Source organism: Sphaeramia orbicularis, chromosome 18 (assembly GCF_902148855.1).
Source record: "Sphaeramia orbicularis chromosome 18, fSphaOr1.1, whole genome shotgun sequence".
Lineage (NCBI taxonomy): Eukaryota > Metazoa > Chordata > Actinopteri > Kurtiformes > Apogonidae > Sphaeramia > Sphaeramia orbicularis.
In genome coordinates, this window is record NC_043974.1 from 12,169,553 (window position 1) to 12,181,348 (window position 11,796).

Genomic DNA, 11,796 nt, shown 5'->3' on the forward strand with positions numbered 1-11,796 from the left:
GACAGTGTGTGGAGGACAGCAAATCTTTTTTTCCAGATGAAGTGGATTGATGAAATCACTTTGAGTTAAGTGGATTCTGAGGAGGAGTACATTCAGGAGGAGGATGTAATTCAATGCAGAGGACAAAATGGAGATTGCTATGGTTTATTTTGGGTGTTATAAAGAGAAGACTGCCACAGCTACAACAGGAAGATCATTGCAGTTCCAATTTATACTGCAAAACTCACAACATTAATATAAGAAATTAGAAGTTTTTCTTTTCCATTGTCAAAATGATCAGATTTTCAGATCACAAAACAGACCATTAGCATATATCGCACATCAAGCGCCTGAGTATTTTGGCTTCATTGAAGAGTTAGTCTATTTCTGTGCCTCGTTGGAAGTAACTTTGGAAAAAAAAACTATGTACAGTGGTCGATGGTGAAAAAGAAATAAGGCATTTGTGGCATGTTTGTTTACGACAACTTTTTTAATGGAGTGATATTTTGCTTTTTGAAATGAAATTATGCATTTCAAAACATATCCCTGTGGTCTCCATAAACTGTAAATGCTCTGCTTGGGTCTGAATTCGCCATTAATTCAACTCCACAGGTCCATCTTAAACCCTATTTCTGTGCAATGGAGGGGGGGGGGTATTTTAGGAAAATTTTCAGATTCAACTTTACCCCAGATTTTCTTATGCTCCCATGTTTTGGTAATACAAAAATGTGAAAAAATTTCAAATCAAGCCCAAACCCCCCACCCCGAAAATGACTTTTTCAACCCTGAAAACGTGGGGTTTTTGGCAACTTTCAAACCTTCTTCACTTTTGATAACGTACAGTGTATCAATCTGCTCATGTTGGGCCCTTACATGTTTTTTTGTGAGACATGCCATGTCTTCAGAGTGCTTTACACTACAAAAGGTGTAGAGTCAAGGTCAAATTATAGGTCAAAGGTCACCCAAATGGTCCAAAATGCATATTTGATGGAATGAAGCTGTTAATGTGGGTTCTTCCAAATGTTGGGCTCAGGTTCTCTCCTCAGAACACATCTACTGACCACAAACAACTGACATTCAATAAGGCACATTAAACACAACTATTTACTCAATGTATTCTCCATATAGACATGTTAAAAAGAACAAACGGTAGTTTCACATGACTTTGACATTTACATGTATATGTCCTGTTGCGGGCGACACAGTGGTGCAGTGGATAGACCTGGTGCCTCACAGACAGAAGGTCCTGGGTTTGATTCCAACACCAGTTGACGGGGATGGGACCTTACTGTGTGGAGTTTGCATGTTGTGTGTCTGCGTGAGTTCTCTCCGGATACCCCGGCTTCCTCCCACCATCCTAGTATTTCCCACCACACTAATGGCGACAAATTCAAATGGAATGTACATGTTGCAATATTTAGTCTGTAATGTGTCTTTGAAAGGGCCAAAGGCCTTGGAGGATCCCACCAGGAAACCAGAGGGAAGAGAACTGAGGATAGATTTGATAAAATGTCAGAATGGTATGAATTTTTGAACAAACTAGTCATTTTGGTGACCTTTAACCTACAACATGACCTTGACATTAGACTTTTCATAGTACAAAGTACTCTTACGCTACAATATGGCACTGACAAGATCATTAAATGGCCCATCGTGAACATATTTATATATTGTACTGGACAAAAGAGTGGAGAAGCTGTGAAAGTTGCAATTTTCAGAGTTAAAAAATTAATTGTCGGGATGGGGGGGTTTGGACGAAAATTTAAAAACAATTACACAGGAGTGCTTAGAGCATCTTGTTGCATCAGAAGATCAGGGCTAATGTGGTATTTGATATTAACACCCCCCTCTATGAGTAATGACACCAGAAAGGTCGTTTTGAGCGCTGACCCTTTAAATGCAAATGAGCCACTTCAGGCCCCGCCCCCTCCAGGTTGTTGGCTGTGCTGCTTTGTTCCGTTCAACCAACAACTGAACATTTTAGGTAATCTGCTCGAAGTTTGGACATATTTTCAGTATGGACTACAACCGCTGCTACTGATAAACAATTATGTCGTACTCGAAGAAATGTTCATTGGAAGTTTTGACCTTGTACAGTCGGGTCCATAACTATTGGGACATCGACACAATTCTAATCTTTTTGGCTCCAAACACCATCACAATGGATATGAAATGAAACAAACAAGATGTGCTTTAACTGCAGACTTTCAGCTTTAATTCGACAGTATTTACATCCAAATCAAGTGAACGGTGTAGGAATTACAACAGTTTGTATATGTCCCTCCCACTTTTTAAGGGACCAAAAGTAATGGGACAATTGGCTGCTCAGCTGTTCCATGGCCAGGTGTGTCATTCCCTCATTATCCCATCTACTAGGAGCAGATAAAAGGTCTAGAGTTCATTTCAAGTGTGCGAGTTGCATTTGGAATCTGTTCCTGTCAACTCTCAACATGAGATCCAAAGAGCTGTCACTATCAGTGAAGGAAGCCATCATTAGGCTGAAAAATCAAAACAAACCCATCAGAGAAATAGCAAAAATATTAGGTGTGGCCACATCAACTGTTTGGAACAGTCTTAAAAAGAAAGAATGCAGCGGTGAACTCAGCAACACCAAAAGACCCGGAAGACCACGTAAATGACTGAAGAATTCTTTCCCTGGTGAAGGAAAACCCCTTCACAACAGTTAGCCAGATCAAGAAAACTGTCTAGGAGGTAGATGTATGTGTGTCAAAGCCAACAATCAAGAGAAGACTTCACCAGAGTGAATACAGAGGCTTCACCACAACATGTAAACCATTGGTGAGCCTCAAAAACAGGAAGGCCAGATTAGAGTTTACCAAACAACATCTAAAAAAGCCTTTACAGTTCTGGAACAACATCCTATGGACAGATGAGACAAAGGTCAACATGTACCAGAGTGATGGGAAGAGAAGAGTATGGAGAAGGAAAGGAACTGCTGAGGATCCAAAACATACCACCTCATCAGTGAAGCATGGTGGTGCTAGTGTCATGGCGTGGGCATGTATGGCTGCCAATGGAACTGGTTCCCTTGTATTCATTGATGATGTGACTGCTGACAAAAGCAGCAGGATGAATTCTGAAGTGTTTCAGGCAATATTATCTACTCAAATTCAGCCAAATGCTTCAGAAGTCATTGGGCGGCACTTCACAGTGCACATGGACAATAACCCAAAGCATACTGCAAAAGCAACCAAAGATTTTTTTAAGGCAAAGAAGTGGAATGTTATGCAATGGCCAAGTCAGTCACCTGACCTGAATCCGATTGAGCATGCATTTCACTTGCTGAAGACAAAACTGAAGGAGAAATGCCCCAAGAACAAGCAGGAACTGAAGACAGTTGCAGTAGAGGCCTGGCAGAGCATCACCAGGGATGAAACCCAGCGTCTGGTCATGTCTATGCGTTCCAGACTTCAGGCTGTAACTGACTGCAAAGGATTTGCAACAAAGTATTAAAAAGTGAAAGTTTGATTTATGATTGTTAATTTGTCCCATTACTTTTGGTCCCTTAAAAAATGGGAGGCACATATACAAATCGCTGTTATTCCTTCGCTGTTCACCTGATTTGGATGTAAATACCCTCAAATTAAAGCTGAAAGTCTGCAGTTAAAGCATGTCTTGTTCATTTTATTTCAAATCCATTGTGGTGGTGTTTAGAGCCAAAAAAATTAGAATGTTGTCGATGTCCCAATAGTTATGGACCTGACTGTATGTGCAAATGTCGTGACGTAACTAGTTATAGATGCTATAAATTAACCCTTTCATGCACGAATTATGAGAACCTTAATCAAAATTTTTTCTTGAGTGTTATTGTTCCTCTTTAGGGATGAAAAAAACAATGCAATTGAAAATTTTCTTCTGAAAAATAAATAATAAATAAATAAATAAATAAATAAATAAATAAATAAATAAATAAATAAATAAAAATTATTTAAAAAATGTAAAAAAAAAAAAAAAAAAAAAAAAATACATACAAAAAATAATGGAAAAAAAAAATTCTTATGAACCTATTTTTCATGAAGTTGCAAAAATGTCCACTCAGCTGGACACCACACGTTTAATTTTTGACGCACAGAAACATGCATTTACTGATAAATTGTGTGAAAACTATGGAGAGGGCTTGTGATTCTGGGGGTTTATGCTCAGGAGAGATCTACATAATGTTACCTATTCATGTCAGAAAAGATATGTAGTGTCTTAAAACTTTAATAAAGATATGTGTAAAAAAAAAAAAAAAAAAAAAAAACAACGAAAAGAACAACAAAATCCATGAATATACAAGAGAACAGCTGTAGAAGAGCTGTCCACTGGAGTGACCACTATGCATGAAAGGGTTAAGAAGGAATTAAAACAAGTTGTAGAAATCCACTTGATTTTTGCCAAAATGAATATAAAGATAGCTTTGCAGCACCTGGAGGGTTCAAATTCAAACTTTAAGAACTATTAGGGTCGAAATATATATATATAAGATACTGTACATAAATGTCTTTGTCACTTGGTGTCACATCAATAAAGGTAAAAAAAAAAACTAATTTAAAAAAATCTTTTTTTTTTCCCCCAACATTCCAGCGAAGTGTGTTTAGTTAAACTTTGTACTGACGGTGGTAAAGTCTGTAAAAACATAGCTATTGTGACAAATGTTGATGTATTTTCATATATTTGTGTCCTGAGGAGACATGAAAACGACTTTTTCGAGTGTGGAAAAGTTTGACAACCATCGGTGTATAGAAATATAGATCGGCTGATATGAGAAAAGGGAAACCACTATCTGTTGCCTTTTTCATATCTGTTGCTTTTGCAAAAAAATAACCCGTTTTTCTTGCTGATAATTTCCCTCGAGGATCTGATGTGACATACAGTTGATACTCCTGGTTCCTCAAAGTAAAACGATGAGCTTTAACCGCTGTCGCCACTATTTCAACACTGGGCTTGTGGGTTGGAATTTTGAGAAAATGGAAAGGCAGATGTCGTCAGAGGTCGGCTTATATTGATCGGGAATGAAAGAAAAGCAAAATGGGGTGGAAAATCCCCCCCCCCCGCAGACATTGGCGCATGCTCCAATTCACCGTCCCTGTCGCTGACACACCTGCTCTTTTCACCGAGGAAAAGATCAGCCACCAGATGTATTGTTGGTCCTGACAGATGATAAAGGCTAAGGTGTCTCGCAGTGATGGAAGATTGGAACTCTTTGAAATACCGTCCTTTGAAAATCGTAATAGAACCCAGACGGCTGTGGGAACATCTATCATAAAAGTGACGACAAAACTCTGAAACCAACACAACATGAACAACAGGACCGACACCACGTCTGTATCCTCACATTTATGGAAAACCTGTATCTACTGCAAAACATCCGCAGTTATTAATGAGAAAAAAGGAAGAGAGAACCCGATCTTTTTTCTCAAGTCCAAATGTGATAGGAGTAGGTGGGTTGGAAATGCCAAGAGAATTAGTGTGTTTCAGAAACTTTTTACATATGAACTCTCAAAAGCCAAGACTGAACACATGTATCGCAGTAAAATAAGCTTTAACCCTTTGATGTGTAGTGGTCACTTCAGTGGACAGCTATTCTATTGCTGTTCTCTTGTGTATTCATGGGTTTTGTTATTTTATCTTTAGTCGAGTTGACTACTGTAACAGTATCTTCTCTGGTCTGCCTAAAAAGTCTATTCGACGACTGCAGCTGATCCAGAATGCTGCTGCTCCAGTCCTCACTAAGACCAAGAGAGTGGACCACATCAGTCCAGTTCTGAGGTCTCTACACCGGCTCCCTGTCTCTCAGAGAATAGACTTTAAAATTCTCTTGCTAACATATAAAGCACTGAATGGTTTAGGCCCAAAATACATCAGAGACCTTCTAGTCCAGTATGAACCATCCAGACCACTCAGGTCATCTGGTGCAGGTCTGCTCTGTGTTCCCAAAGTCAGAACTAAACATGGAGAATCAGCGTTCAGTTTCTATGCTCCGTATATCTGGAACAAACTACCAGAAAATATCAGGTCTGCTGAGAGTCTGAGTTCTTTTAAGTCCAGGTTAAAGACTCACCTGTTCACTGCTGCCTTTGACTAAAAGGCTTTTGACTTTTAAAATTTTATATTCTCTTTGAAACTCTGCACTGCAACTCTTACTTTAATATGTGTGTGTTTTTATTTTTATTTTATTCTATTTTTTTTTTTTTTTTTTTTTAATTTTATGTGTTGTTTTATTACTCGCTGTTTTTAATCACCTTTTACATGTTTCTTTTATAATGTTTTAAATGTGTTTCTTTTTGTTTCTTTTATTTCAATGTCCTGTGTGAAGCACCTTGAATTGCCTTGTTGCTGAAATGTGCTATACAAATAAACTTGCCTTGCCTTGCCTTTAGTGGCATATCAGCCAACACAGTGGACACTTCTGCATCATCCCATACACTGACATTCATACAATTACTGTAACTCAGGGGTGTCTAACTCATTTTAGTTCAGGGGCCATATTCAGCTAAATTTAATCTGTAGTGGGCCGGACCAGAAAAATAAAAACATAATAATATATAAACAATGACAACTCCAAATTTTTGTCTTTATTTCAATGTAATAAGAACATTAAATTATGGAAATACTGTAGTGTAGGTGGAAGTTTGGCAGGAAGTTTGCTCTGTGTCAAGTAATAGCACAAACTATGCTTTTAATTTGACAATAGGAAGAAGCATGTTGGAAGAATCACAACAGGATAGCCATTGCTCTGCCTATGGCTTTCACTCAGGGTGCAACTTTAGAAATTAAAAAAAAAAAAAAAAACAAACACACAAAATGCCAATAAACATTGCCATACACATACTAAGTCAAAACTAGTACTAACACAACAACCCCGCTGAATTCCTGCACATAAAATAACACATTTACAACAAAATACCCACTGCCCATAATGCACTGCAACAAACATGCCACAATACTTACTTTTATAAACTATCCAAAAAAAAAAAGAAAAAACTAAAATTTAAATTAAAAAACATAAGAAAATTCGGTGCAATTTTAACAATATTATTCCTCAGCTTATCATTTGTCCATGTGCATTATGGATCAGATCTACAAAGACACAAAACACTGAGGAACAGGCAGAAAAATTGTTAAAATTGTGCTTAATTTTCTTTTGACATTTCAGGTTGTTCATATTTGTTCAGGTTATTCACATTTTAGTGTTACAGGATAGTTTGTAAATTTAAATATTTGCATAATTTTATGTGATTTTTTTGCACTAAAACAAAGGGAAAAAATGTAAGTTAATTCTAGATTTTTTTTTTTTTTTTTTTTTTTTTTTTTTTGACTTAATTCAAGATTTTTTTTTTGGCTTAACTGAAGATTTTTTTTAATTAATCGAAGTTTTTTTTTTGTTTTTTTGTTTTTTTTTGGCTTAGTTCAAGATTTTTTTAAACTTAATTGAAGTGTTTTTTGTTTTTGTTTTTTTGCTTAATTCAAGACTTTTTTTTTTGCTTAATTGAATATTTTTTTTACTTAATTGAAGATTTTTTTTTTTTTTTTGGCTTAATTCAAGATTTTTTTTTTTCCTTAATTCAAGCAATTTTTTTTTATTTATTTTTTTTTTTGCTTAATTCAATTCAAGACTGTGGAATTTTTGCACTTGGCAAAAACCTGCCAGGGGCTGAACTGGACCTTTTGGCGAGTCGCATTTGGCCCCTGGGCTGCATGTTTGACACCCCTGCTGTAACTGTTCTTGATAAACCTGATCTGCAGTAACATTATTGAGTGTAAATCAATTGCTTGTTATTGTTATTAGATTGTAATTAACAGTTTGTTTTTTTAAACAAAAGTTGTGGGGTTTTTTTGCGTATTATCTCCATGAAGTGAGTAATGACTGGTATTAGAGCACAGGTGTCAAACATGCTCACGCTCATGCTGGATCTGGGAACCCCTAGTCTGGGGGGAGGAGGAGACGATACCACGTTCTACAGCATTTTGAATGTGATTGCAGTACCAGTTTTGGCCACAATCCTACATATGGCACCTTTAAACACTGTGTGTCTACAATATGACATGAATAAATAAACTAAATTTATTCCAAATACATTGATATTTGACTATTATATTATTTGAGTTTATAAAATGAACCCAGAATGACGGCACAAAAGTAACAGAAGTAATTACCTACCCAAAAATATAAGTTTGTGGTAGATTATTGTTATTAAAATGTTTTGACCAGATGTTAACTTTCCCTTGACTCAGTGATTTTGATGATACTGTACCAACTATGTCACAGGTGTCAAACATGCGGCCCGGGGGCCAAATCTGGCCCGCCAAAGGTTCCATTCCGGCCCTGCAGGATGAAAGTGCAAAAATTAACCTGAACAGTCAAGATTGTCAAAATCATTTTGGTTCAGGTTCCACATACAGACCAATGTGATCTCAAGTAAAAATAACAACACAATAACCCATAAATAATGACAACTACAAATTTTCTTTCTGAAAAATAATGTGGAAAAAGATTAAGTGAAAATAAAATAACATTACACTTTGAAAACATTTACATTTACAAAACTATTCTTTCACAATAAAATGCAAATAAATACATAAAAAAAACAAAGATGAACAATCCGAAATGTGCAATTTTAACAATATTCTGCCTGTTACTAAATGTTTTGTGCATTTATGGATCCACTGTGATCTGTAGTTGTGTTAATAATAACAGATGTAATATTGTAGAAATTGTTCAAATTTTAGTTCTAAACTCCAAAATTTTAACAATATTATACCTGTTACCCAATGTTTATGTAACATTGTGTGTAATGTACATGTATAAATAATAAGTCGAGGCATAGTATTGTTAAAATTGCACTAATTTTTCCAAATGAAATTTCTGTTTTTTCAGGTTATTCACATCTTTTTTGTAAAATGTAAATATTTTCATCATTTAATTGGGGTTTTTTTGTACTAAAACAAAAATAAAAACTTGGATTTGTCATTATTTATAGGTTAGTAAGTCATTATTTTACTGGTCTGGCCTGCTTGAGATCAAATTGGGCTACATATGGCCCCTGAACCAAAATGAGTTTGACACCCCTGAACTATGTGAACAACTTGTAAATGACCCCAAACAGGAGAAAATGTTCAGATGGTGACAGTTTCGGAGCAGATGGCAGAACATAGTAAAGCATAAATACCTGAATGGTTTAACTGTAGCTCTCATCCTGGAAATACAAGAGCAATAACACACAAAAGAAATCAAATCTGTGATCGGAGGCAAGTAAGAGGATGAGACTGGCATTTCAAAAAAAGAAAAGTGAGAAATGACAGCGTAGGAATTTGTCAAGGAGCCCACGTGAAACAGCCTTTCGGAGGAATTTACAATAGAGGTGAGAAATAAAAGGAAACACACCGAAACAGCAGAGGAACAGATTCAGGTTTGATTTTCGGTGGAGGAAGAAAAAAAAAAATCCTCAGGGAAAGTATAAAATGAATGTCTCTGAGAGGAAATTGGATATTTTGCATCTTGATAGAACATTTTGTGAGATAATGGGTGAAAATGTATCTAATAAGCAACTATAATGACCAGAGGGATGTTGAATCGGGAAGAATATTAAAGATTTAAACAGTGAATCAACACTAAATTAGGGAAATTCAGTCTCTTCAGGGCTAGTTATTGAAATCAACAAGTCAGCCTCAAAATCAGGCCAGATCAGGGTTTTTATAGAGTCTTTATAGAGCATGTTCAGCAGCACTGCTAGAACATTCAACTCAGTGTTTTTCAACCTTTTTTGGCTCGTGACCCCATTTTTAACATTACAAATTTCTGGCGACTCCAGACATTTAAAAGGGAGACTTTTTTTTTTTTTTTTTTTTTTTTTTTTGCTAAAATTAATTTGTTTTTGGTCATGTTATAATTTGCTATACTATGTTGCAAATAAACGTTAATTACAGATAAGATTTTTTTTAAAAGATGAAAAAAAAAAAGAGATTTTCCTACAAGTAATGTGACGTTATCAGTAAACATCACCAACTAACAGACAAATGAAACAAATCCTTCATATTCGAACACACATAAAGAAACATAGCTTACTTTTCTGATGCAAAACATTGTGTTTCAAAGTGTTTTTTGTGCATTATTTCAATTTCGTGTATCAATCTCCTTCACGACTGAGGCCTCTCCTCCTTTGTCCTGTGTTTTATCATCATCATAATCAACTAAAGGCAAAATCACAAAATTATTCAATGATCATGCCATTTCAAGTAAAAAGTATCAGTATCGGCAATACTAGCCCTGTATTTACTTGGTGTCGGATCGATACAGTATCATCAGTGTCATCACCCTTAACTGGCATAATGCAAATTCTGGTTTCAGGTACAAACCCCTACACCAGTGGTTCCCAACCTTTTTTTGGCTCATGACCCCATTTTAACATCACAAATTTCTGGCGACCCCTGACATTTAAAACAGAGACTTTTTTCATTTTGGCTAAAAAAATTTTTTTTTTTTTGATCATGTAATAGTTTGCTATACTATGTTGCAAATAAATGTTAATCTTAGACGACATTTAGTCTTTATAATGTATATTATTATGGACGGAGGCAGTAAAGCCAGGTGTAGATTACTGCACAAAGTGAGAGTTTGATTTTCCTTGGTCAGGATATGTACAGTCAGTCCAGCTTGGATTTCCAAGGCTGACAATTAATACTAAACAAACAAGAACTCAAACTATAAATTATGAAAGAGCTGCAGCATCTGAAACTGACCACAATGAACATTTGACAGATAAACAGAACCACAGTGCTTCAGTTTCAGCTTCACAGTTTGTCATGGATTGGGATTGTCAACGTCTTATTTATCATTATTTAAAAAGTATCTGAAAAGGACTCTAATTTACGAAAAAAAATTTAAGGCTGTATATTTCAGCTTCACAATTTGTCATGTCTTTTATGGATTGGATTTATGGATTTACGGATACCTCCACCAGCAGGTATTGTGATCACTTTGCTTTGAGTGTTTGTTTGCTTGTTTGTTTGTTAGCAACTTTACAGGAAAACTATTCCAACCATCTTTACCAAATTGTCCCCACAGATAGGCCTAGGCCCTGGGACAAACCCATTAAATTTTGGGCCAAGTAGCCCAAAGTTCAAGGTCACAGCAAAGTCACAAAATCTACAATTTTCCTCTCTCTCATCATTGAGCAAATTTCGAAAATTCATAAAAATTCAAAACGACTCCAATTAGCCTCCAATTTGATCCACCTGTAGCTTATAACAATATCTTGTATCTGGCACAAAATTGTCCACATCCACTGTGGAATGTGGACTCTGTGGACATTTACATTTAACATTGAAAATCCCATTTACCACACATTTTTCATTATAACTCAACAAATATTGATTGGAATTGAATATAATTTGACAAACACATGACTGGTACCAAGCTTCAACTTTTTCTGCTGTATGGAACAACTTTGAAACTGTTGAATTTAAAAAGAAATAGTCGATCCACACATGCACACCGTTCAGGGTGCTTGGCGGAGGTTTGCGTTCTCTGAACACTTGTTTATTAGTCATTTTTTTTAATCAGTTACAAGAAATTTCGGTTCATTTCATTTGAACTCCAGGCAACCCCACATGGGGTCCCAACCCCAAGGTTAAAAAACACTGGTTCAACCAGAAAAGCTGTTAACCCTTTAACCCAGTGGTTCCCAACCTTTTTTTGTCTCGTGACCCCATTTTAACATCACAAATTTCTGGCGACCCCAGACATTCAAAATGGAGAATTTTTTTTTTTTTTTCTTTGCTAAAATAATCAGTTTTTGATCATGTAATAGTTTG